We start from the raw sequence: 27,024 nt of genomic DNA, 5'->3' as shown, positions 1-27,024 counted from the left end.
CTCAGTTAAATTGAATTTATAAGGCAGTAGGCATTGGCACCAATTATATATTTATCAAGGATAATGGGGATGTACATATTGTTTAGGGATATGTTCACGGCGCCTTGTATTTATAATAAGTTTGTGTGAGTTTTTATAGATTGACAGATTCTCCACTATTTATGGTGTAACCTTGTGCTGGTCCATATACAAAATAATTACTGCCTCAAGTGTCCCCGCTCAGACCTGTGCGCGATGCGCTAACTCCCAGGCGGGTACTGAGCGCAGCCGCTTTCGTGTTCCCGGGCATAAGTCACGCAGCAGGTGACCAGTGACAGCAGCTTGTACGGGTGCGGGGAGCCCTGTCCCCGCCACACTGCACAGTGACATATATCCTATAGGAGTCACCTGAAGTACGGAGTCCGTGTTCCCTGTGTAGAGCGAGGGGGGTGAGCGCCCCGCTAGTGCTGGTGACGGAGGCAGGCGGGAGCTGTTTCCATGACGCGGGATAACGATCTGATTGATCCCGGGCCGGTGAGACGCGGGGGCAAGGCGGTAAGTGTTAACTGATGTACTGTACGTATTACGTAAGGTGTGTGTGCGCGGTAAGTAGACACATAGCGGTAACGCTGGCGAGGAGCAGGCGGGAGCACTCGGCAGTGTCGGCACGGTACAGTCAGTGACGGGTAGGTATGTCATGCCCAGTGTTATCGTTTTGCAGTAGAGGCGGGGCCGGAGCGGTTAGGGAGGGGTATGGCCGGGGCGGGGTGCAGCATGTGTAGCAGGCCGGTTCCGAAGCCCATCCCTAGGGCTGCTGCAGCCAATGCTGACTCCTTTCAATATCAGGAGCCGCGGTGGGCGTGGTCTGAGGGTGCGTGGCCTGAGTGTCTGATAGAGATGGGCAAAACGGATCTTTTCGCGGACCCGGGTCGACCTGGGTCGGTCAGTGAAAAGATCTAGATCCTTTGGGCGGCTCTGCGGCTCAGTTTGTGTAAAAAAGACAGTTATTTATGGTTTGAGTTAGTGTACCATACCTCCCAACATGACCCTTTCCAGGAGGGACACAATGCTCTGTTTCTGGACTTCCCTCTTAATGTTTGATTGTTATTACCTGTGTGGAAACACCTTTCTTATCCATTTACCTGTTTAGAACAGGTAATAGCAATCATTCGTTAAGAGGGAAGTCCAGAAACAGAGCAAAGTCGTAGGTCAGAGATGGGGAACCTTTGGCCCTCCAGCTGTTGTTGGACTACACATCCCAGCATGCCCTGCTACAATTTGCTATTTGGCCATGATAACACTGTTGCAGGGAATGCTGGGATGTGTAGTCCAACAACAGCTGGGGCCAAAGGTTCTCTAACCCTGACCTAGGTGGTGCACTTAACATAGATAGTCGTTTGGTCGACTGATCTAGGTCGACATTAGGTCAACAACACTAGATCGACATGCTGAAAGGTCGACGTGGAACAAGATCGACATGGTTATAGGTCAACATGAGGAAGGTCGACAGGTCATAAGGTCGACATGGGGATTTTCACTGTTTTTTGAGCCGACATGTGCCGACAGGCGGTATTTCATGCCCTACCTTCCACTAGGGCATGGAGTGAGATTATAATAGTGTGGCGAGCGAAGTGAGACACTGTGCCCAAAGCATTGCGAGCGATGCGAGGGTCCGATTCTCACTTCCAACTGTGTCCATGTCAACTGTGTTGACATTCGGGTCAAAAAACAGCGAAAACCCCATGTCGACCTTATGACCTTCCTCATGTCATCCTAACGTCCATGTCTACCTTTTCCCATGTCAACCTTTTCCCATGTCGACCTTTCTGCATGTCGACCTAGTGACTGTCTGACCAACGCTTGTCTGACGAACAATCCAGTTCCCAGGACCTGGGTAGAAGTCCCGTGTAAAGGGACACGGCGTGTCCCATTTACACTGCCGCTGACAGGGGTCTGACCCGCTGAAGACCCGGGGTTTTGCAGCGGTGTAAAAGGGGTATTAATTTGCTCGTTGCCAAGGGAGACTAAATTTGCTCATTGCCGAGCCCCCCCTCCCCCCCCCCCCCCAAATAAAAATTAAAAGAAGGCCCCCTCCCCCTCCAAATTAAAGTTAAATGTACTACACAGCCCAGCAAACAGAGATCTAGTAAAAAAAAAAAAACACATGTGCACTGCCTAATTTATGTCTGTGTGTCTGTGTGTTCATACTTCTACTACACACCTTTCTGTGATACTACTGGTGAACTCAGGTGAAGCAATCTTGAAATGCCTGCCAGTGCCTATGCCTCTGCTCTGTCTGCTGTTGATGTGTAGTCACCAGACCTCCCTCAGGGCTTCCAGATTCAGAAGAATCTAGATCTGCACGTGACACAGCAACAGCAGCAGCAGCACAAGCAGCCAATTAGAAGAAAATATCTCAGCTGCCAAAGGGGGCAGTGCTGAGCTCAAGCAATGCAATGTGCATTGTATTGTATGTAATGCTAAGCGAAACCGATCCGGATCACCATTTTGGGATCGGCGGCTCGCTCGTTCCTTTGATGGATCCGTTCAAAAGAACCGGATCGTTCGCGAACGACACATCTCTAGTGTCTGAGGCTCTGAGCGGTACAGCGCGGAGTTGCCAGTTCAACCAGTTGCCGGAGTCAGAGTGCGCTATATTCTTGGAGAGTAGACTGCGGCTGTACGTGATGCTGTGCGGGAACCCCGGCGCCGCCATCGCCGCTACCGGACACCTGTGAGAGGTCAGTGCGCTGCTGCTGTGCGTGTCTCTATGCCCTGCTGTTGCGGGTGCCGCACTGCCCCATGTGTACCGGGTGTTCTCTCTCCGCAATGTATCGTGCAGAGGGTGGCGCAGGCAGCAGGTGACGGCGATGTGCTTGTACCTTTTGTTTTTTGCGTGTTCTTTAACTTTTTTTTTTTAGTCACAAGTGCACGTTGTTGTTATATATAGAACATATGAGATTGTGTATGTGTAACATCCAGAAGGTGTGCTGCTGCTGATGCTGGCAGTGCGGGGTGTCATCAGAAGTATTTTGTTTTGGTCGAGAGAGCTACTGTAGTAGTTGCTGAGTAATACGGGTCTCATCAGTGTGATTTTTAGAATGTATGAAGCTGTTATGCTGAGCACAGCATCTCTCCTTGTTGTGTACACTGCATGGACCAGTACTAGGTACAGTACTACTAGATTTTTCTATTAGATGCATTTTTACAGCATACTTGCCTACCTGACCCTCTCCATGAGGGAGAAAATGCTCTGTTCCTGGACTTCCCTGGTAATGTATGATTGCCATCACCTGTGGTGAAACACCTTTATTATCAATAACCTAGCTCACCACAGGTGATGGCAATCATACATTACCAGGGAAGCCCAGGAACAGAGCATTTTCTCCCTCATGGAGAGGGGCAGGTAGGCAAGTATGTTTTACAGTAAACATGTATGTTTAAACTACTGCTCTGTGATTTGTTATGTTGGTGTGCTGCGATGGAGCATGTCCAAAGTTTTGTTGATGGCTATACATGCAGTTAAGGAAAACGGGACACTGCTGGCACATATGCATTTCTAAGCAAGGGGCAAAACATAGGGGCTAGGACAAACATATTTGTTATATTTCAAGATAATGGTGTAAATGTCTGGGAATGTCTTATGCATTATACAGTATATACAATACTGAGAGATTTATCACAGTTTAGAGAAAGATAAAGTACCAACCAATCAGCTCCTGTACATTTTGTAACACAGTCTGTAACCTGGCAGTTAAGATGTTGATTCATTTGTACTTTTATCTTGCTCCATGTTTCATAAACATAGTTGCCTACCTGACCCTCTCCATGAGGGAGAAAATGCTCTGTTCCTGGACTTCCCTATTAATTTATGCTTGCCATCACCTGTGGGTAGCTGAGTAATTGATAAGAAAGGTGTTTCACCACAGGTGATGGCAATCATACATTACCAGGGAAGTCCAGGAACAGAGTATTTTCTCCCTCATGGAGAGGGTCAGGTAGGCAAGTATTTACATAAATCTGCCCCAGTGTACATAAATAGACTATAGCAGTGGTAGCCAACTCCAGTCGTCAAGAGCTACCAACAGTTCACATTTTCCAGACAACCTAGCTTCTGCACAGGTGCACTCATTACTCACTGACACATTTTAAAAGATCCACGGGTGGAGCTAATTACTTCGATTGTGATTCTGTGAAGAGAAATGGAAAACATTTAGGCTGTGTACACATGGGGGCAATTTTGTCTAATATCGCGGGCAATATGGTCGCTGAGCGACCATATTGCCCACAATGGGACTGCGCACCGGTGATATATCGCCGGGTGCGCGCTCCCGTTTTCTCTCCCGTAGTGAACAGCTGATTTCCACTGCCGGGCTCCCCTGCAGTTTATTTTTCATCAGCGACTATCTCTGGTCGCTGATGCAAACGGGACACTGAGCGATATATCGCTCATTGCGAGCGATATATCCCCCCGTGTGTACGGGGCTTAACTGTTGGTAGCTCTCGAGGACTGGAGTTGGCCACCCCAGGACAATAGAGTTTTGTTTATAAAAAAAAAAAGTGCATTTTTTTTTGAGAACTGCACCATAATAAAGATGTTTTACACATATTAAAAAATCTAGTTCACTGGCGGCAGCTTATATCCTTGCTGATCAACTTAATATTTGTTTGTTTTTAATGTCATCTTTGTAGTGCTTTTGTACAGACTATTTGGTTAAGTTGTGGTTGCATGTTAATACATCAGTTTGCATTGGATGCTGTATGATATACGGTACTAGTATTTAGGCAGCAGGAAGACAGTATGCTGCTGCAGCTTGTTGGTGATATATAATGTTTCTCCATAAAGGTATTGTGTTATTCTGGACATATAGCCGTCCATGTAGCTCATGTAAAATAGTGTACTAGTCAGTCAATACACTGCAAAATGTCTTGTTTGCAAATCTTTTAAAAGTGTTTCCCAAACTGTGGGGTGCTGCAGTGGACTTGCAGGGCTGCCCTGGCTTGGTGGTCCAAGACCAATTACAAATATTTATGGTCAATTGAATGGGTTTATGCAGCCCAGACCATTGGGATTCTGACTGTTATTTTAAGACATCGGAATCCTGACCACTGGTACTCCAACAGAGGGCGAGTGCAGAGAAGCCCCTTGCGGGTTGAGTGGCTCGCTGCATTCACCACAGGTTATTTTCTCTTTCTATGGTGGTCATAAATAGTGTGAAATAGTCCTAAGGATCGAATATAAACACATTTCTCAAGAAACTTGTGGCTTAGGGGTGCCGTAAGGAAAGTTCTTACACTCTAGGCTGCCATAATTCAAATAAGTTTGGGAACCACTGATCTATACAGTAGAACCCTGATTATCAGGGGTTGTATCAATTAATGCAATTCCCTGTAATCTTTCCAGTATAAATGCAGGATATACTTCCCTGTAGTGCGAGTTAATTTAGTCAAGGTGTGTTTACAATGCCCACCCTTATGTATTCTCTCTAAACAGATGCAGATTTTTTAATAATAAATGGATTATTTACTAAATATGATCAATTCTTTTATCACGGTCATTTTCAGATACATGGTGATTTTGATTATCCAGGCAACCTCTCCTCATGTATTCAGGATAAGCATTCCAGTTTTTCTCTCAAATGAATCTATTCATACATACTGTACATACATCAGACATTCTGGGGGAAATTGACTAGGATGGGATGTTGCTATGGACAACCAATCTGAATCTACTTTTCATTTATTTAGCACCTTCTAGAGAACATAATAGAGAGTATCTAATTGGTTGCCCATAGCAACGTCCCATGTGAATTAGGGGTAGATTTATTAAAGGTCGATCAGGGGAAAATGCGCTATCCCCGTGCGTTATTGCAGGGGATAGCGCTTCCCCTGATCTATGACACCCACGATGCGGGTGTTTAGTGTGCGGCGATGCGGGGCAGGCGACATAGCGCACATACGTGGCAAGTGGGCGCCTGCCTCATACCGTATTTATTATTCTCCCTATTGGCCGCGCACTTCTGGTCTCTTCTCCTCTTCTTTTCGCCATAAATTTCTGGCGCTGTGGGTCTTCATACTATTGCTCCTCCTCTCCGGCGTCTTGAAATTAAGACAGCGCATGCGCCGGGTACACATCATCCCCGGCGAATATTACCCGGCGCATGCGCAGTTTGAATTTGCAGACGCCGGAGACCAGCAAGCGGAAAACTGTGCATGCGCCGGGTACACAACGCGAGACCAAGGTATCCGGCGCATGCGCAGAAGATGCCGCCGGACTGCAACGCACCATTCGTTATGGGAGGAAGCGTATCCCCGGCAGGAGGGGATAACGCACTCCCATAACGTGCTGGCAAGTGTAAATACATTCGGCCGCAAATCAGGTTCACTTCACCACGATATAGTGGTGAAGCGAACCTGTGCCCATAACGAACGCCACGCCACCAATGATAAATCTACCCCTTAATATCTATTTGATTCTTTTGGTGTTACTTTTGTGATGAGAGAGATGTGTGTTTATATAATATAATATAATGTTATGGTGAAATTATAATTTAATCAAGTAGCAATTTACTGTGTGTCTAACATATACTCTTGCAATAGCTTCTGGGCCACTAAAATAAAGAAAAATAAATAACAATCACATTTTCTGACACTACTCTTCCCAATAAAGGCAGAGTTAATATACTTCCCCAGTGTGATACGGAGGCAAATAGAGAACATTGTCCCTTTCCATATATTGTATGGGTCATTAGGTTGACACTATTTATGTCGACATGCATCAGGTTGACCACTGAAGGGCTTAGGTCCACATCTGAAATAGGCTGACATGGCTAAGGTCGACAAGGTTGGAAGGTGGATACAAGCATTAGGTTGACAATGGCAATGTTGACAGTCAAAAGGCCGATATGAGCTTTTCACAACTTTTTGTACCGAATGTTGACATGGACACGTCGGTGTGTACAGCATCCCTTCGGGTACAGTGCCTTGCTGCGCTTGTTGCACTATTTTATTCTCCCACCACGCCGTAGTGATTGTATCCCATTTGTACTATGGTTGCAGGGGGGGAACAACATTCCCCATTAACTTGCATGTCATTGTGACTGGGTGTTACCTCAGTGTGTCCTCACTTCAGAATGCACCTGTTCATGGTATAGAAAACATTGCAAAGTTAAAAATGCTTGTACCTGTATGTATTTTTCTTATTTTTCTATATATTCAATATGAGGTTACGTCATATTTGAAAAGTATCAACGGGTATGGGTCTTAGGGTCGACCCAATACAGGTCGACAGTCAATAGGTTAACCACCATAGGTCGACAAGCCAATATGGCTTAGCTCAACAGAGTTGAAAGGTTGACAGAAGCAATAGGTCAACATGAGTTTTTCCCATTTTTGTGTCTGTGTCGACTTACCTCGACATGGACTCCATATAAGTGTACCTTGTCCCCTTGCATGGCTCACTTTGCTTGGCACATGTAGATCAACTCGGGAAAAACCCATGTCGACCGTTTGACTGTCGACATAATGCTTGTGTCAACCTAATACCCCTGTCCACCTAAGCCCATGTCAGCTGATTGGTTGCCATAGGAAACTTCACCACTGGCTCACTTTTCCACTCTTTTCACTGCTTCATGAATAGACCCCATGAGTGAGAGAGATAGCAAGCAGTAGGTGAGATAAGAAAGGGTTAAGGAAGGTTCTGACTGGGTAATGAAAGACCTAATTGGGGGGTGTGATGTGATATGATGGCCAATAGAACATATAAGGGTTCATAGAAAGGGATATGAGGGATCAGTATGAGAGATATGAGGGGGGGGGGGATACGGTCACTAGGTCACCAAGCATTAGGTCGACCACTGAATGTCGACATGCCTGAAGGTCAACATGGGTTAGGTCCACAGGTCATTAGGTCAACACAAGCATTAGGTCGACATGGGGAAGGTCGACAGTCAAAAGGTCGACATGGGGGTTTTCACTTTTTTTGCGCCAACATGTGCCGACAGGTGGTATTTTATACCCTACCATCCACTAGGGCAGGGGTGGGGAACCTCCAGCCCGCGGGCCGGATACGGCCCCCGCAGCCAGTTTGCCCGGCCCGCCTGCCCATCCATCTACCTGCCTGCGTTACATGTGAGGTGATGCGCCGGCCCGCCCTGCCAGCAAGATAAGGGGGAGATCTGTAGAGGTGACGCGCACGGCGCCCGCCAATCACTGTGGGCTGTGGAGTTGGCGCGTGCGGCGCCCAGCGCCTGCCAGTGCCAATTACTGTGGGCGGTAGGAACTAGGAAGCTCTCGCAAGTGTTTGTAATGCACCTGCCATGCACTGCATGGGCGGGAGCATTGCGAGAGGAGTCCAGCAGCCGCCATCACCGCCGGAGCTAATGCCTGTTAACAAGGTAAATAGTGGACGGCGTTAAGGGCCACCTCCTTTCCCTGCTGTCCCTGGCTGCCTCTTGCGCCGCTCCCCTCACCCAACCACCCAGTGACCGGCAGCCTCACTCATGAAGACCTCCCTTCCCCAGTGCTACATAATCACATAAACCTGTTTGGGGGTGACAACTGTCACTTTTTTTGCCCACATGTATAGAACGCTGCCGTGTGTATAATGCCCGCATGTATATGCCGCTGCCAGTGTGTATAATGCCTGCATGTATATACCACTGTCCGTGTGTTTAATGCCCGCATGTATAGAACGCTGCCAGTGTGTATAATGCCCGCATGTTTCTATTTTTCTATGTATATGCCGCTGCCAGTGTGTATAATGCCTGCATGTATATGCCACTGTCCATGTGTTTAATGCCCACATGTATAGAACGCTGCCCGTGTGTATAATGCCCACATGTATATACCACTGCCAGTGTGTATAATGCCCAAATATATATGCCACTGCCCGTGTGTTTAATGCCCACATGTATATGCCGCTGCCTGTGTGTATAATGCCCGCATGTATATGCCGCTGCCCGTGTGTATAATGTAATTTTTAAGTTGATAATTTTTATATGGCCCCCGGTAGAAAAAAGGTTCCCCACCCCTGCACTAGGGTGTGGTGAGAGGGAAAAAAAAGTGTACAGCGTAGCAAGGCACCGTACCCGAAGCATGGTGAGCGCAGCGTAGTTGACTGTCGACATTCGGGACAAAAAAAAATGAAAACACCATAAGAGGAGGAATTAGTTGGTATAAATGGCCCATCACGCTTCCCCAAAGTATCTGCCTATGCCCTCCACATCATTAGCAAAATTGGTTTCTCAATCTCTGGAAATTCATCTATATACTAGTAAGCCCACTCGAAGTAAATGCTTCAAAAGCTAGTAGATGTAGTTTAATTTGCGGCCAATAGATGGCAGTGTAAGCCCACTCACAGGCCGCCACCCATTCGCAGCGTGTGTTCAAATCGCAAATGGATGTTTTACATAAACTACGTTTCAGTGTCCATGTGGGGACATTCGTGAAAAAAATAAAGGCGAAAAACCTTATGTCGACCTTTTGACTGTTGACCTTCCCCATGTTGATCTAATGCATGTCGACCTAACCCATGTCGACATTCATGCATATCAACCTAATGCTTGTTGACCTAGTTGCTGTCTGTCCAATGATCCATACCCCTTTTTTCAGTGTTGATTTAGTGCATCTTGACCTTTTATCACCGTTGACCTAGTGCATGTTGACCTTATAATGTCGACTTATTGACTATCTAAGTAGACTTTGTATACGAGCCATCCACATACCCATAATATAATAGAAACAGTCTAAAATAGAAACACTGCAAATTGAAGTAAAAACTGCAAAAGGCTGACAGTACAAAATATTGTAGCACATTGTATACAAGTGCAAGCTAGTTACCACTGCAACAGATGCAGATATAATACCAGTTCGAGTGAAGATTGTGGTAGTCATTCTACCATAGAATGGCGAATACGGCCCCGTTCCAATGTTTGGGGGACTGCGCATGGCCTATTATGTGAATGTGAAGCTCCCCGTTACGCATAGCTCCGGCGACTTGCATAGTCGCAGAGCCATTCTCATACATCGGGGGGTCACTCATGGGAACGTCCAGTGCACATGCATGAGATCTCGCACGCATTATCTGCTGTTTCACACAGGATGCTCTCTGCTAGAACTCGAGGCTGGATCTCAGCAGGTGGAAATCCATAGTTTGGCTACTCCTTAACTATAACCTGAATCGACAAATCACCTTGCACTGAAAATATGCTTACTGCAAGATACGGTACCTGTGTACTATCACGGCGTCCATCGCATCGCAGACTATAAGGCATGGGATGCGATGCAACGCAATTGGCACCCGATGGTATACAATTTAAAATTGTATGCCATACAATGCGATGCAATTTTAAATTGTATAAGCACCCTAATGGGGGCTTACAATGTTAAATGCACCCCCACAACACCCCCACTATGAACGTGAATCCGAAGCGCGGCGGTACGCGTCCTCCGACCTTTTCATACCCCCACTATCCACGTAGGCGTGGAGTTGATTTTATATAGTGTGGCGAGCCACCGAGCCCGAAGCGTGGCGAGCAGACGCGGAATACATGTAAAGTATTATGCGTCCCCTTGCGGGGCTCGCTGCGCTCGCCAGGCTACGGGCTCGGTGGCACGCTGCGCTCGCCACACTATATTTGGGTGCTTATCCAATTAAACATCGTATAGGGGGCTTATACAATTTTAAATCGCATTGCAGTGCATTGGGTGTATGCGATGCAATTAAAAGTTGTGCGACCAAATATCGTGGGCGCCGTTCTAGTACACAAGTACCCAGGATACAAATTCCACTTTCCTCTGCCTCCGCCATGGCAGCCATCATGAATGGGTTTCTCCCTGCTGGGTAGTGCTTTTGGAAAGGAAAAAAAGACCTCTGGATCCTATAAGAAGACTCCTCCTCCATACACCAGTGTCTTTTTTTCCTTTCCGGGTAGTGCATGCATGTGGACACCAGCTCACCTTTAGCTGCAGACTGTCGCTCCCTGCAGCTGCTTTGGCTTCATGCAGAGGAGGAGGAGAGCATAAGCTCTTATGATGCCGAATGCGGGCCCCATTGGGTAGCTGTGCGGCGGCGTCCAGGGGAGAGAGGTACCATGCCAGGCAGTGCGGTTGCCGGCACGCGCTCCCCTGCCATAGCTCTGTGCTAAGGGCGGGCGCCGGGTAGTGCGCGTAACGTGTACTCAGGAGGAAGCGCGTCATTAGAGCGCGACTTCCGGTACGCGTCAGTTCTTTAGACGCAGCGGTGGTTGTCAGTGTCACGCTGATCTGAGGTCTGGGAGCGCGAGCACCGGTGAGCGCTAGCTTCTAGGTTCTGGACTGGTCAGGCGTGGGAAAGATTTGGCGCTGACACGGAGGTGAGTTATAGCGGCGGCTGTATTATGTTATAAGTTATGGAATCTGGTCTGGCTGAAGTCATAACAGTACTTCATAGACGTGACTGTGTTTTTTAGAGAGGCGCACTACTAATTATGGAGGAAGACAGGCAGTCTGGCGCAAAAACCGGGTGAGCAATGTGCAGGGGTAAGGGTGTCCACATAGTGTTGTTGTTGTTTAGTAGTTGTTAGTGACTGGTTGATGTCATTATAGATCTGAGTCTAGCAAGGATAAAGGGAAAAGCAAACAGAAGAAATCGGTACAAAGCAAATGCACAGCATGTGACAAGATGCTGCCGGACAAGCACGTGGGGGCTGTATGTGAAGGCTGTAAGGTGTCTCAGCTGTTTCCCCCGGCTCAAATGGCGAGCCTGGTACAGATGTTGAAAACAGCCCTGGCTGATACGTTTGCACCTAAAGAGGATACGGGCAAAACGCCCATTAAGCGGAAAAGTTATGTGCTAAATGAGGATACAGAGGACACAGCGGGTCAGTCGGCCGGTCCTAGTATGCTGGGAGCCGACTTAGATGATGAAGAGGAGTATGATCCGGGGCAGGATAGGTCGGACTCGGACTTTAATGCCGACATGGTCGACAACCTTCTGGTCCGGATTTATAAATCATTAAATATTGAGGACAAACAGGAGGATGTAAGCTTGCAGGAGATGCTTTTTAAAGATAAGAAACAGAAAACTAAAACGTTTCCCTTGTCTCAAACTCTGAGGGACATAATAACCGAAGAGTGGAAACAGCCAGACAAAAGGGTGGCTATTCCGGGGAAGGTTAACAAGATGTACCCTTTTGACAAGGCGCAGGTACTCTCATGGGAGGAAGCACCTAAAATAGATGCTGCGGTGGCGAGGCTGTCGAAAAAGACGACATTGCCACTAGAAGAGGCCAACGCCTTTAAAGATCCAATGGATCGTAAGATGGAGTTGGGCCTAAGGAAACAACATTTAATTTCGGGGGCTTCCCTGAAAGCAGCGTCAGCAATGGCAGTAACATCCAGAATAGTAAGAGGCTGGTGTCAGCAACTAGAGGGAGATATTCTGGATGACCTTGCAAGTTCGGAACTGTTGAAAATTGTACAGGACGTACAGCTTGCAGTGGAGTTTGTTTGTGAAGCATCTATGGATGCGGTAAGGCTGGCGGCCAGAGCAGGGGCGGCGACAGCCGCAACAAGAAGGGCACTATGGTTAAAGCCATGGGCAGCGGACGTTCAGTCGAAGAATAAGCTCCTGTCCATGCCGTTCCAAGGGGACTATTTGTTTGGCAAACAATTGGACGAACTTGTGGCTAAGATATCAGGGGGGAAGTCGGTCTGGCTTCCTCAGGATAAGGGAGGCAGAAAAGTACCTCCAGCCAAGTTCGGGAGATTTCAGCCCCAAGACTACAGAGAGTCTTGGGCATATAGACCAGGAAGACCCTATAGAAGGGGATCCTGGGTCTCAAGGGGCAATTTTCGTGCCCAAAGAAATAGAGATAAATTCTCCTCCAAAAAGGAGGCACAGTGACGTCGGGTCACAGACAGTAGGTGCCAGACTGCTGAAATTTGCAAGCGTTTGGTCCGGGACCACTGGAGACAAGTGGGTCCAAGAGATAGTATCCTCCGGGTACAAAGTGGAGTTCAACAGAGTCCCCGGAGAGTTTTTTGTTCAGTCTCCAATTCCCAAGAACAGGGAGGAGAGAAAAGCCTTATTAGCAAGTCTGCAAGAGATGCTGGAACAAGAAGTAATCAGCATTGTTCCAGAAGGTCAGGAATTTCGGGGATGTTTTTCCCGTTTCTTTTTAGTAAAAAAAGCAACAGGGGGATTTCGGACCATACTAGATCTGAGAAGACTCAATCAGTTCATAGAGGTAAAATCCTTCAAAATGGACAGTATCAAATCAGTGATACTAGATTTAAGTCAAAAGGACTTCATGACGTCGATAGATCTCAAAGACGCCTATTTGCACGTCCCAATTTGCGTAAGCCATCGGAAATATCTGAGGTTCAGGCTGATGGGCACAAGTTATCAATTCAACGCCCTACCATTTGGGCTGGCGACATCCCCGAGAACATTCTCCAAAGTGCTGGTCGTGTTGGTAGCAGCACTAAGACAGAGCGGGATAAGATTATTTCCTTACCTCGACGACATCCTAATAGTCGCAGACTCCGAGGAGAAGGCCCGAGAGCACACAGACAAGGTGGTGCAGTGCCTGTTAGAACACGGATGGCTGGTAAATTACAAAAAGAGCCAGTTGATTCCGGCTCAAGAAATAACATACCTGGGGGTAGTAGTCAATACAAAGGAACAAAAAATTTCCTTAACAGAAGTCAGAAGAAAAAAGTTAATCCACCAAGTAAAAAACTTGCAAAGAAGACGCGTTGCATCCTCACGAGGCTGCATGGAGGTGCTAGGCCTAATGGCATCAGCCATAGAGGTTGTCCCTTGGGCAAGGTTCCATACAAGGAAACTACAGAACTGTTTTCTTCTGCAATGGAACAAAAACTCAAAGGACTTGTCCCAAAGAATAGTCCTGTCCACAAAGGCCAGACAGGACTTAGACTGGTGGGCAGCAGAAGACAGGTTGACAGCAGGAAGATACTTCGGCACGAAGCCGCAGGTTACGCTGACCACGGACGCCAGCGAAACAGGCTGGGGAGCAACCTTCAATCATCAGGTGGCTCAAGGAAAGTGGCAACAAGATTGGAGGGAAGCTCACTCCAATCTGAGGGAAATGGAGGCGGTGGTCAGAGCCTGCAGGTGGTTCCAAAACCAAATACAAGGGACAGAACTAATCGTGAGGACCGACAACCAGGCGGTAGTGGCCTATGTGAATCGACAAGGAGGTACGCGAAGCAGAGCATTGATGGAGGTGACCGCCAAACTATTCGAGTGGGCGGAAGGCTGGGTTCTGAGCATCACGGCAGTTTATCTAGCAGGAAAAGAAAATGTGGTGGCAGACCAATTAAGCAGAATAGAATGCCTGCCAGGAGAATGGGGTCTCAACCAAATGGTGTTCGAGAGTCTGGTGGAAAGATAAGGGCGTCCACAGGTAGACCTTATGGCGACGGCAGGAAACAAAAAAGTACCCAGGTTTTTTGCCAGGTTCTGGGAGCCACTGGCGGAACAAGTAGACGCCCTGTCAGTGCCCTGGGACATAGAGAGGGCTTATGTTTTTCCCCCAATACCAATGATTCAGAGGCTACTGAGGAAACTACAGAGGGAGAAGATCGAAGTAATAACGATCCTGCCATATTGGCCTCGCAGAGCATGGTTCAATACGGTTCAGAAGTTGGCAGTAGACGATCCGTGGAGACTACCTTCAACCAAGAATCTACTGGTACAAGGAGAGGTATTCAAGGAGCAGCCGGAATCGTGGAAACTGACGGCTTGGTTGCTGAAATCGGAAGTCTGAAAGCAAAGGGGTTCAGTGAAGGTGTAGTGGATACCTTGCTTAAGGCGAGAAAGCCGGTAACCATGAAGATATATTATAGAGTTTGGAAAAAGTATGCGTTTTGGGCGAAGGAGAATAGGAAGAATCCTCGTAGTGTGGTCACCATACTTTCCTTCCTACAAGAAGGGCTGCGAATGAACCTCTCCCCAAGTACTCTGAAAGTGCAGGTCTCGGCTATATCATGCATCTTGGATTGGGACATAGCCAAGAACAGATATGTACAAAGATTCATGCAGGCAGTAAAAAGAATTAAACCGAGGGTAAGAAGCCCGATACCCTCGTGGGACTTAAACCTGGTGCTAGGGGTGCTAACAGAATCACCGTTTGAGCCACTACAAGAGGTGGCCTTGAAGTTTCTGTCATGGAAAGTATTATTTCTAGTGGCCATGACCTCAGCTCGTAGAGTATCAGAACTCCAAGCACTGTGGATAAAAGAGCCGTACTTCAAAATATATGCGGATAAAGTAGTCTTAAGGACAAACCCAATGTTCGTACCTAAGGTGGCGTCAGAGTTTCATATCAATCAGGAGATCATATTGCCTACGTTCTGCACGAATCCGACAAATAGTAAAGAGAGCAGGTTACATTGCCTTGACTTGGTCAGAGCCCTGTCCATTTATAAGCAAAGGACGGCTGAATTTCGTAAAGCCGACAATTTATTTATATTATCAGAAGGAGAAAGAAAGGGGCAAAGAGCCTCTAAACAGACTCTATCAAGGTGGATTAAAAGTTGTGTCCGACAGGCATATGTCATAAGACAACAGGAACCACCAGAAGGGTTTAAAGCGCACTCAACGCGATCAATGGCGTCATCGTGGGCAGAGAAAGGATCTGCGTCACTGACAGAGATTTGCAAGGCCGCAGGGTGGTCCTCAGCCCACACGTTTACAAAACATTACAGAGTGGACGTCTGGTCCTCTGCGGATGCTAAGTTTGGGAGGAAGATCCTGAGCGCAGCAGTAAACTAAGACGTGAAGAAACGTTCTATTTGAGTTATGCATTATGTGGCCGGTGGCCTGTTCTTAAGTTATACGTGAGTATACCCTCCCTACGAAATACAGTACTGCTTGGGCATGACCCATTCATGATGGCTGCCATGGCGGAGGCAGAGGAAATACCGGGTTATTACCTGGTAATGGGTTTTCCTCTACTCCGCCATGGCAGCGGTATTTCCCACCCTTGAAGTAAGTGCTCAAAAGGGGTGTGTATGTGGAATAATGATGTTCGTTTGTTTTAAAGCTGAAGAATATAAGACACTGGTGTATGGAGGAGGAGTCTTCTTATAGGATCCAGAGGTCTTTTTTTCCTTTCCAAAAGCACTACCCAGCAGGGAGAAACCCATTCATGATGGCTGCCATGGCGGAGTAGAGGAAAACCCATTACCAGGTAATAACCCGGTATTTTTTTTTGGGGGGGGGGGGGAATAGTTCAGTACAGTGCAGAGAGCATGGTTTCTTATGCAGGATCATGTCTTTATTTATAGAATTGGGATACGGTAATTTGATCTACAGCAACTAGGTCGGCAAGCATTGGGTTGACACCACTTGGTCAACAGGCAACAAGGTCGACATGGGTTTAGGTCAACATGGGTCAAGGTTGATATGTGTCTAGGTCGACAGGTCAGTAGGTCGACACAGGCATTAGGTTGACGTGGGCAAGGTCGACATGATTCTTTTTACTGTTATTTGTGCCGACAGGCGGTATTTCATGCCACTAGGGTGCAGTGGGAGAATAAAATAGTGTGCCCGAAGCATGGCGAGTGATGCGAGGGGGTGCGGTGTACTTCAAACTGTGTCCATGTCGACTGTGTCGACATCCGGGTAAAAAAAAACAGTGAAAACCCCCATGTCGACCTTGCCAATGTCGACCTAATGTCCTGTCAACCTAGACACATGTCGATCTAGGCACATGTCGACCTTGACACATGTCGTCCTTGCTGCCTATTGACCTAGTGGTGTCGACCCAATGCTTGTCGACCTAGTTGTTGATGACCTTACAACCCACACCCATAGAGTCGTACTGCTGCATATACACATAGCAATTTTTTAATATGCCACTAGAGGGCGCCAGCAATTCCGTTTTATGCAGCTAAACACGGTCTGTCAGGGCACAATCAGCGTGTAAATAAAGAATACACTTTTGATGTGATATTGGGTGCACAAAAACTATTGGCTCTCCCACTAGCAAAGGATTGCAAGGACGGTGTATTGGTAAGCATTACTGCCTGACAGCACTGAGGTCATGGGTTCGATTCCAACCATGGCCCTAACTGTGAGATGTGACTCCGGTTTCCTGCCACATTCCAAAATACGGAATCTAGTGCGCTATATAAGAAACTGTAAATAAATAATTGTCTCCCAACAAAATATAACCTTATAATCAATGTTTCTGCATATACATGTGTTAAGGGCAGGCCCCAATTAGGTATGAGCCAGTGGTGCTTTGCAGATGCCCACAGCGCATCTGCTTCTTCACTGCGGATGCACCGCTGGGCAGTGCAGTGCAGTGCAGTGCATTACTGGGAGTTGACACTTTGCACAAGAGGGCAGAGGCTGAGAGGTTTGTGCTGAGCTCTGATTGGTGAAGCTCATTACATGCTTCTCAGGGCCATGGAGGACAGTAGCAGCAGCAGCCTCATCATGGGAGGGTTTATAATCAGAGGCAGCACTGAGCCTGTGAGGTCTCGTACAGTCCTACAGAGTAAGGGACAAACACATGCACCCAGAATGCATTCGCATGGGGACCGATGGTGGCACTGTGGGCATTTCTGCATGTAAGGAGTGTTTGATGTGACCCAGACTGCCGTGGCCCAGGACAGCGGGCAGCCCCATTAGCATATGGGTATGCCCAGCGTTTCATGGGCGTTCCCATGAGAACGCTGGGAGTTCTCATGCTAATGAAGACATGACGCGGGTGCGGGGGTCAGGCAGCTCACATCACCGGATGTCAGCTGCCCGCCCATTTCCTTCCCAGCGTGCACGCATATGTAAGTGACTTGAAAGTCACTTTTATATGTGTGCACGCACCACATCTTTCGAGGTTTGGCGGAGATCGTCCTCCCTGGCATGTTAATGGATGTTACTGTGTAACATCCATTTGCATGCCCTGCGTTTGAATTGCGTTTTCTAATGGGTAGCGCCACATTCACAAGGGGTGGATTGGTGAAGCGTGTCAGTCTGATATAAGCTTATAGAACACTATAAGGAAGGGAGTGCGTCAGTGTGACATAAGCCAGCGGTTCTCAAACTGTGGGTCCTGACCCCAAAGTGGGTTCTTCCCTTCTGCGCTCGCCATGCTTCGGGCATGAGGTCTCGCTGCACTCACCATGCTTTAGGCACCGTGCCTCGCTACGCTTGGCACACTATTTTATTCTCCCGCCACGCCCTAGATGATGGTAAGGCATGAAATACGGCCTGTCTGCACATGTTGGCTCAAAAAAAGTGTGTAAAACCCCATGTTGACCTCTTGACTGTTGACCTAACCCATGTCGACCCAATGAGACTGTTGACTTAATGACACTGTCAACCTAACCCATGTTGACCTAATGACCCTGTCGACCTAACTCATGTCGACCTTCCTTTATGTTGACCTAGATTCATGTTGACATAATGGTGTCGACCTAATGACTGTCGACCAACATGCTGGTGACCCAATGACCGTATCCCTTGCTGATTGTCATATACTGATCATTTTTCTAATCTCAGTCGGTGATTCAAGGAGTCTGAAAAATCTGTTAAATTGTCTGTTATTGTAGACTCCTCACAGAATTTTGTGCCTCCACAATGCTGCCATGCATGTGCTGTCTGCTGACTACACATGTGATGTGATGTCCTTCTGCAGTAACTTGCTGGGGTCCTGTAACTATTTTTATTTTCTGATGGGGTCCCAGAGCAAAATAGTTTGAGGACCCCTGATATAAGCTTATAAAGCACAGGCCGCGGGTAGAGGGAGGGCATTAGTGTAATAGAATACAGTCCGCAGTGTGAGGGAATGTGTCAGTGTGATAAAGTGTGGGGTAAGAGACTGCATCAATGTGATAGAGACAGGATGCCGGTGAGGAAGTACAACAGTGTGATAGAATGTAGTCCACAGGGCGAGGTAGTATGTCCGTGTGATAGATGCGGGCTGCAGGGTGAGGGTCAGTTTGATCGTAGTTCATCCACCAAGTCGTAATGGGGGAAATTTACTAATATGAAAAACCTAGTTTTTCGTATTAGTATTTTCCCTACGACTGCATTCGACTGTTTCAGTCGTATGCAAAGTCGTGTTCCGGAGGGGGATTTACAAAGCAGTCATATACGACTGCTTTGTAACCCTCCGATGTCGTACTAATTCATATTAGCTGGCTGTATATACGGCCGCTAATACGAATTAGTGTAGGCAGTCTGCACGGATCAGTCAGATCCGTGCAGCCTGCAAGGTGTAAAAAAAAATAGAAAAATAAAGAAGTTAAAAAAAGGCTGGGACTTGTGGTTCTCCAAGTCCCAGCTTGCGGGGGAGGCTTGCTGGGACTCATAGTTCCACAGTTTAAAACAATAGTTTATTCATCTATTTTTTTACACCAGTATCAGCCCGGTGGCCACCGCACAGGGCCACTGGGGACAGCACCAGGCTTCAGCCTGGTCAGGTAAGTCCTGGAGGGGGGGACCCCTTTTTTGGGGGGGTCCCCACTCCCCCAGGGCCCCTGGCCAGGCTGACTGATCAGAGGGTTAATGCTTTGCCTGGGGGGACTTGTATAAAAAGTCTCTCCCCGGCTGTGGCATTACCCTGCTGGCTTATTTGGCCTGGGGCTGGTTCTTAAAATACGGGGGACCCCTAGTCATTTTGTCCCCCGTATTTTGGGAACCTGCCCCGGACCTGGAGCCTGGTTGTTAAAAATCGGGGAACCCCTATTTGTCGGGTTCCCTGATTTTTAATTACCGGCCCCTGCTCTTTCAGCCTGGTGCTGGTTACAGCTGAGGGGGGGACCCCACGCTGTTTTTTTTTTTTTATTTCTTTATTTTTCTATTTTTTTTTTTTTTTTTTTACACTGAAGCCTGCACGGATCTGACTGATCCGTGCAGGCTTAAAGCAAATACGACAGGACAATCAAGGTGTATTTTCCTGTCGTATTTTCGTGCCGGTTTTACACCAATTAGCAGCCGTATTATCAGTACGGCTACTTAGTAAATCAGAAACCACTATTCTTTTGAATGGTGATTCCTGTCCTGTCGTATTCTATCGATGATGTAGACATTCGTATTTGTAAATACAAATACGAATGTGCCATCTTTAAGAATACGAATTGCTGTATTTTTGGGATAGTAAATCCCGAAAATACAAATGTGTAAAAAAATAGGTGTATTTCTGCCTACGAATACACCTATTTTTTACAAATTCATATTAGTAAATTTCCCCCAATGGGGGAAATTTACTAAAGGAAATTTGTAAAAAATAGGTGTATTTGTATCCAGAAATACACTTATTTTTGACATTTACGATCCCGAAAATTCGGCAATTCGTATTCGTATTGATAGCACATCAATATGAATACGAATTGCCGTATTTTCGGGATCGTAAATGTCAAAAATAAGTGTATTTCTGGATACAAATTTTTTACAAATTTCCTTTCGTAAAAATTTCCCCCAATGTGTCTACCATTGCGTAGCGCAGTGTGCCTAAAGGTGGCCATACACGTTACAATTATTGTATACAATATCACATCTCATCGCATATCCAGTGTTCCCGCTAGGCTGTTTTAGCGGGGCGCTGCGCCCTGCCCGATTTTTACAGGGCAAAATGCGCCCTGCCCTGCTAGCAGCGCCCCGATAAAACAGCGTGGTGCCCGCCCTGGCTGTGTGCACGGGGAAGGGCAGCGCCGCCTTAGACAGCGATTCCCAGCGCTTCCCCGGCAGCACGGTAACTTCGGCGGTGCTGGCCCCACCTCCTTTAGTGACGGCGCTGTCCGGGTCCGCCCTTTTCCGCGGCCCGGGCACGCCCTTTTTCGTGACGTCGCTGCCCGGGACCGCCCACAATTGTGACGTCGGCGGGCCCGGTCTGCCCCCCTTGCGCTGCGGCGCCCTGCCCGCCCTCATATCTAGAGGGAACACTAATATCGGTTTTGCGATGAGATGAGATCTAGTACAAAAAGTATGTGCTGTACATACTTTTTGTACTAGATCTCATCTCATCCGATCTCATCGCAAAACCGAGATTCGATGAGATGCGATATTGTATACAATAATTGTAACGTGTATGGGCACCTTAAGGTCCTATACCTGATGCAGTGTGTGCAAGTGTTAATGTGTAGTGTAATGTGAATAAGTACTATAATGTAATCACCCCCCTTCCCCAGAACAGAAGCCAGACCTCCACATTTTTGGTTTGCGCCTTCTGCATGTTAAGTATGGCACAGGGCATCAAAATGTCTAGTTATGGCACTGGGAAAGGGAATATAGATTATAAGTGCCACTGGGGCAGTGACTGATGTGAATATTCGAATACTCTTTGTAAAGCGCTGGAGAATATGTGTGCGCTATATAAATTACTGATAATAAATAATAGAGAGTACAATGTATGTCAATATTGTTTTGAACTAATGGGAAGTCTGCTAGTGGATAGTGAATAGATACAGCAAAATAATAGCGTTTGGATTTCTCATTTCTGAGAATTCAATATTTGCAAGCAGAGTTTATTTCTGCTTTCGAACCTTATGCCACCGGGCCACGCATCGTGATCAAATCTGCATCAAATGCAGCTAACACTGTGTGATTCGGGGCCTTTTTCAGTTTGGGTACTTGTGTAGTTTCATGGCGCTACCGCGCGCAACAGTGAAACTTGGCAGTCTGCCAGACTCTGTGTTTACTGTGCGCGTGCCGCTCTAGCTGTTCTCAGCGCAGCGCGTGGCTGCTTTTCTTATGTAAGCTACGTTATCAGCTTAGCGCTGGGCAGCAGCAGCACACGCTGCCCAGCGCTGACAGGTCATTGTGTTACTTGTAGTTCCACTGTGAAATAGGCAGTCCTGCGCACCGCTGACAACCCGGCAATTTAGACGCTAAAGCTTCTAAATCCAGACTCCTGCGCACCGCTGACAACCCGGCAATTTAGACGCTACAGCGTCTAAATCCAGAGACTCCCTGAACCGGACACCCCGGCAATTTAGAAGTCTAGATTTAGACTTTAGATGTCTAAATCCAGACTCCCTGCAAACCGCTAAGATGGGGGCATCCAAATTTAGACGCTAAAGCGTCTAAATTTAGTAGGGTCTAGGGGTACACTATTAAACCTGTTCACAATGACACTAGTCGATGTAACAGCTGTCGACCTTGTTAATTCCACTATCCATGCCATCCCTAAGCGTGGCGAGCGGCGGCGGTACTCGTCCTACGACCTTTTCATACCCCCACTATCCACGTTGAGAATAGAAAGTGTGGCGAGCCCGAAGCATGGCGAGGGGACGCGGACACCTGTGAAGCCCGCAAGGTATCCACGTCCCCTCGCGGGGCTCGCTGCGCTCGCCACGCTTCGAGCTCGGTGGCTCGCTGCGCTCGCCACACTTTCTATTCTCAACTCCTCGCCGACGTGGATAGTGGGGATATGAAAAGGTCGTAGGACGCGTACCGCCGCCGCTCGCCACGCTTCGGGTTGGTGTGGATAGTGGGATATACAAGGTCGACAGCTGTTGCGTCGACTAGTGGCACTGTGGGCAGGTTTTAATAGTGTACCCCTAGACCCAGCTAAATTTAGATGCCCCCATCTTAGCGGTTTGCAGGGAGTCTGAATTTAGACGTCTAAATCTAGACTTCTAAATTGCCGGGGTGTCCGGTTCAGTGAGTCTCTGCTTTAGCGTCTAAATTGCCGGGTTGTCAGCGGTGCGCAGGAGTCTGGATTTAGACGCTTTAGCGTCTAAATTGCCGGGTTGTCAGCGGTGCGCAGGACTGCCTATTTCACTGTCTAACTACAAGTACCACAGTGACCTGTCAGCGCTGGGCAGCGTGCGCTGCTGCTGCCCAGCGCTACGCTGATAACGTAGCTTACATAAGGAAAGCAGCCACGCGCTGCGCTGAGAACAGCTAGAGCGGCACGCGCACAGTTAAACAGAGCCTCTGGCAGGCTGCCAAGTTTCAGAGACAGACTGTTCGCGCGGCGGTGCCGTGAAACTACACAAGTACCTCAGTTTGATTTGGACTATATAGTCCAAATGGAATCAGAAATTACACAAAATTGCACCGTGTGTAGTTTGTACAAATATTGTTTCAAATTGTTATGTAAATACTGAAATGTATGAATCAGATATTATTGTGCTGTTCTCACCGGAAATCATAACCTATAGAATGCACATGTTGACCGTGAAAATTAGCTGGGAAGGCCACTAATTTTAAGCAAAACTGTGACTGACTAGCATTCAATGTTTTATAATCTAAATATGATGGCCAATATAATTTGTAATACTTGTAGGGTACAATTAAAAAAAAAAAAAACTACCGTGTTTCCCCGATAATAAGACACTGTCTTATTTTTTTTTCAACCAACAAAAAACACCATAGGCCTTATTTTCAGGGGAGGTCTTATTTTAATACGGTACACATTGGCAGCAAATGTGAAAAAACATGCTCCTTTTAAACATGCCCCTGTGCTCCTTTTAAACATGCCCCAGTGCTCCTTTTAAACAGGCCCCAGTCCGCCATCTTAAAAATGCCCCCAGTCCGCCATCTTTGACATGCCCCAAACCCACTTGATATGGTAAACATGCCCCTGTCCTCCTTGTAAACATGCCCCCAGTTAAAGAGAGGGAACGTACCGTAGCCTCCTTTACACACCTCTCCTCCTCTCTGTCTCATCAACGCCAGCGCTCCGTGCTCTGCTGCAGCCGCATGATGTGCGCGGCGACGTCATGCCGCTCCCGCAATGCATCCTTGGGACCGGGAGCAAAGCGGCATCTGTAGAAGCCGGAGGTCTCTAAATACCTCAGAGGTGAATGAGGATCACCTGGAGGTTAGCGGGGGTTAGTATTTATTGTTTGCAATCCACTGGATTGAAATTTGAATCTGCCTTATTTTCGGGGGAGGTCTTATTTTAGACACATATCCAAATCTGGGGGAGGTCTTATTTTTGGGGGAGGTCTTATTATCGGGGAAACACGGTATATGGGGAGATTCAATTGTTATTTTAGTCGCCCAATGGAAATTTGTAATTGACACCTTTTGCTCAGTTTCAGGTACAGTACCCACAGCTGCAGGTCTGCACCTTCCAATGCTGGATACACTGGGAAAATTACTAAGATGTGTATTCTACTCAAATGTGACATTGCTATGGGCAACCAATCAGAATCTACTTTTTTATTTATTTAGCACCCTGTAGAAGATAGTAGACAGGATCTGATTGGTTGCCCATTGCAACATCACATGGGAAGTAGAATACACGTCTTAGTAAATTTCCCCCACAGGGTCAAGTCCAACTGTCCGTATTCACAGATGCACGGATTCCTCTTTTTATAAAACATAAATGAGTGCCTTTGATTAACAGCCCAAGGTAGGCAGTTGCGATGTGTGTACCTGGCGATATTGGTGGCGACCGATGCCAGTGGGGGGGGGGGGACCAGCATGACCCTCTATAATGAGGTCATCCCTCATCTGTACTGAACAGATGAGGGAGGATGATCATTGGTTGGTTAACGATGTATATGAGCGCCCATCACTAACGATGTTACGCGTATACAGTAGACATGAAATTACAAGACATAGCTCAGAAGGGCCCTTTCTTGACTAGTGTGTATGGGACTTAAAGATTTCTGAACTGTTCCGCTATATATGCTAAAATAAAGCATTCACTTATGTTTGAATAATATTTCACAACAGTATTATTATTATTTATTTATTAATAGTTTCTTATATAGCGCATACATATTCCGCAGCACTTTACAGTGGAGCTTTCAATCAATATTCCCTACCACATGTATACGCACACACAGACATTCTAGGGTTAATTTTGTTGGAAGCCAATTAAACTATCTGTATATTTTTGGATTGTGGGAGGAAACCCGGAATAAACCCATGCAAGCACGAGGAGAATATACAAACCATGTTAGAGCCATGGTGGGGGTCAAACCCATGACCTCAGCGCTGTGAGGTAGTAATGCTAACCGTTACACCATCCGTGCTGCCCCACAGTATGTGTTTGCTTTTTTACAGTTCCGTTGTTTATTTGTCTAATGATCAGCCTCGTTTAAAAGCCAAATGGTGCTTTAGAAGTTGTTTTAAAACAGCCAAATAATCTTACTTACATATTTCTCATACACTCCATAACATGCAGTTACATGATTTATGTCAGATAAAGGGACTATGGGGCAGATGTATTAAGCCTTAACAAGAGATAAATGCAAGGGTGAAAAGGAGATATAAACATCCAGCCAATCAGCTCCTTACTGACCTTTTTCAAACACAGGCTGTAACATGGCAGTTAGCAGGTGATTGGCTGGACGTTTATCTCTCTTTATCACCCTTGGATTTATCTCTTGTTAAAACTTAATACATCTGCCCCCTTGTTAGCAAAATGGCATGTGGTATATTAGGTTGACAATGTCTAGGTTAACATTGGAAAAATATCGACATAGAAAAGGTTGACACAAGAAAAAGGTTACATGAAAAGGTGAACATGCATTTCTCACTGTTTGTTGTTTTTTTTTTTTTTTTTGTATCATTGTCAGAACACCTGAGCACGTGGACCCCTAATCAGTGTACAGTGTCTCCTCGCATAACTCACAAAGCTGTGAGCCAGGTGCTTGATTCTGCTAGTGCTGCGCTCGGCACACTTTACCAGTTCCCAGCCGGAGCCCGAGTGGATGGTAAATCCAGAAAATTATGAAGGGGAAAAAAACTCATGTTGACCATAGTCACGTCAACCCTATGCTTGTGTTGACCTTTTGACCTTTTCGACCATATGGTGTTGAACTATTGACTGTCATTCGGATAATGGCAAAATGCTGTAGTGTGCAGAAACTTGTGTAACCCATATGCAATAGTTCAATTTCACTCAGCCATCATTGCACACAGAATATAGGCATACCCAATGATCACAAATATGTACTGTAGTGTGTATTTTACCCTTTATTAAAGACCCATCTTTACAAAATGAGTAAGTACTCGTGGGCACGTGTGCTGCAGCCAATTTTGTGGCTCCTCTGATGTGTCACAGGCCATGTGACCAATCCCACGATGTCTTCAACAATATGGCCGCATCGCCCCTCCCTGCTAGACCACAGTGTCACTATCACATTATCCATACTCTCACTCCGGGTGGCACCCAGGCATACAGTGATATATATAGTACCAGCACACCCGCTCAGAGTCACTCCATTTAATAAAATGAGGAGGGTTTTGACTCTCCACCACCGCTCACCATTAGCACTAAGAAAGTTGGGGTCGAGAGAAACGTGGAACACCAGAAAGAGGGGCGGAGAGGATGGGATTCTGGGTGCAGGTCACAGACACTAATGAGTGACACACACTGTGGCTCTGACAAGTTAACGATCACGCTGATATCCAGGGAGGAGGCTGCTCAGCCCTTTGGAGAGGCAGGTACGAAGCGTTGGAATTCTTCTTCTTTGTCGCTTTATGCAATTTGGCGGGGGCAGGTGCCCAGGCATCAAATACCAGCAACCTGTCCTGGGTCATGCCCTGGTACACCCAACAGGGGGAACTCTGCTGTCAGAGCAAATGCAGTAATTTAAAAAAATGTGAATAATTGTGGCTCCTGAGTAATATGTAGGAGCTGTGAGCTGGGTGACTTCGAGCGATAGGTGGCTGATTCAGCAGATCACAATTTTCGGAGATCTGCGCAAGCATGACAATTAAAAATGGATTGCCTCATGATGGCAGGCCCAAGATTTTTCTGGGAGCGGCACACAAGATGCAGGCTTGTCTGGCCCACGGCATGCAGCTCATGCGACCCTAAACATGGCCGCACTACCAGGGGGCAGCCAGTGATGTGCAAGCGCTTTACTGTGGAGTGAAGAGCTTGCACTAGGGATGCCAATCCTGGACCATTTTTTTCAATCCAGGGATTCGCAGTGACAGACAGCAGCATCCTCTCTCTTATCTCTCTTCTCCCCCAACCCTTAAGTCCTTTTCTCTCTCTGTCTCTTGTCTCAGTACTTCTACTGTATATCTCCATTCCCCTTCCCCGTACCAGCATGTACTTGTTGCTCCCTCTATACGGATCCTCAGCACTCGGGCAGGCAATCAGTACCTCGGCA

General features: G+C 47.0%; 1 protein-coding gene across 9 annotated transcripts in view; it reads left to right on the top strand.

Moving 5' to 3' along the window:
• The first annotated feature begins 247 nt into the window (after positions 1-247).
• The window catches only part of TEX15 (testis expressed 15, meiosis and synapsis associated), an 86,861-nt gene continuing 60,084 nt past the window's right edge, over positions 248-27,024 (top strand). For 4 of the 9 annotated variants that reach the window (XM_083175036.1, XM_083175011.1, XM_083175054.1 and 1 more), the window contains exon 1: positions 2,253-2,720. The gene's annotated coding sequence lies outside the window, so the exon portion shown is untranslated. Of the gene's footprint in view, positions 535-2,252; positions 2,721-25,477; positions 25,615-27,024 lie in introns of those variants that run through there. The other 5 variants (XM_083175040.1, XM_083175032.1, XM_083175016.1 and 2 more) reach the window with 2 other exon arrangements.

Source organism: Crinia signifera, chromosome 1 (assembly GCF_055691185.1).
Source record: "Crinia signifera chromosome 1, ASM5569118v1, whole genome shotgun sequence".
NCBI lineage: Eukaryota > Metazoa > Chordata > Amphibia > Anura > Myobatrachidae > Crinia > Crinia signifera.
Note: the sequence above shows the minus strand (reverse complement) of the source record. Positions and strands in the feature narration are given on the sequence as shown.